Raw genomic sequence first — 1,129 nt, 5'->3', positions numbered from 1 at the left:
AACCACTGAGGCTGCCCACCTGCACACAGCCAAGAGCCCACACCCTGGGGCATTCACCAGATGCCACCTCCCGGGGCAGGAGGCCCACCAAGTTAGGGAAGGGGTTCGCCAACTGCCAACCAAGCACACTTGCCCGAGGGCAGCTCCGGGAGGCACCCCAGCGTTCAGGGCAGGATTCCCAACTACAAGGGGGACCCCGGCCACCCATGAAGGAGGCAGGCCCACTCCCCACACACACTGCTCCGAAGGCAAGGTGCGGGAGGGCAGGATTATTTTCTCATGCCAACGGTTTCAGTCGGAAACCCTGGGCTACTCCGAGCTCCTATTGCCAGCCCTATCCCCCAAATCTGAGAATATAGTTCCTTAAAAGAGGATTTTTATAGAGCCTCTTTCAAAAGACGTTTCCTGGTCCCCTCAAACCCGCATCTTCAACCCTCCACATGCCACCCGCAGCTCTGAGGAAACCGGCAGTTAACTTTTTCCTAAAATTCCTGCAAAAGCGACTGACTGGGGGGAGAAATGGACCCCGATATCCTTTCGCAGTATTTCGCCGCCTTCAAAAAAAAAAAAAAAAAGCTTAAAAAAAAAAAAGAAAACTTTCGGAGTTAACTTTAAATTCCCAGCTCTCCCCCCCGAATCGCCCAGCGGCTTCCTTTTTTTTTTTCTTTAAAGTGCAATTGCATTGTGTCTCACCTCCCTGAAAGGCTCGCGGCTCTCGCCAAAGAAAAGGAAAAAAAGCCAACCCTTCGGGTGCCCCCTCTGCTTCCAGCCGCCTCTCCCACATTCTCAGACAGTTTTATTAAAATTTTCAGACAAAAGAAAAACAAAAATGGCAGCCTGGCTTATTTTTAAAACAGGACAGGGACGCCATATTCTGCAGATCTGCAAAAAAAGGGAGAAATCCGGCACTGGCCGCTCCACCGGGCCGGCTGCAAAGTGCGCGAACCGCGCCGTTTGCGATCCGTTTATTTGCATTAAGCCCCATGAATCATTGTTTACCGGAGAATTGCAGCAGGTTTGAATAGCCCGGCTTAAGAAAACACACACATACACACACGCGCGCGCGCACACACACACACACGCACACACGCACACACACTCGGAGCAGACCCAGACATGCCGCCAGAGA

The sequence above is a fragment of the Pteropus vampyrus genome, unplaced genomic scaffold, assembly GCF_000151845.1.
Source record: "Pteropus vampyrus isolate Shadow unplaced genomic scaffold, Pvam_2.0 Scaffold36, whole genome shotgun sequence".
Classification (NCBI taxonomy): domain Eukaryota; kingdom Metazoa; phylum Chordata; class Mammalia; order Chiroptera; family Pteropodidae; genus Pteropus; species Pteropus vampyrus.
This window is presented reverse-complemented; position numbering follows the sequence as displayed.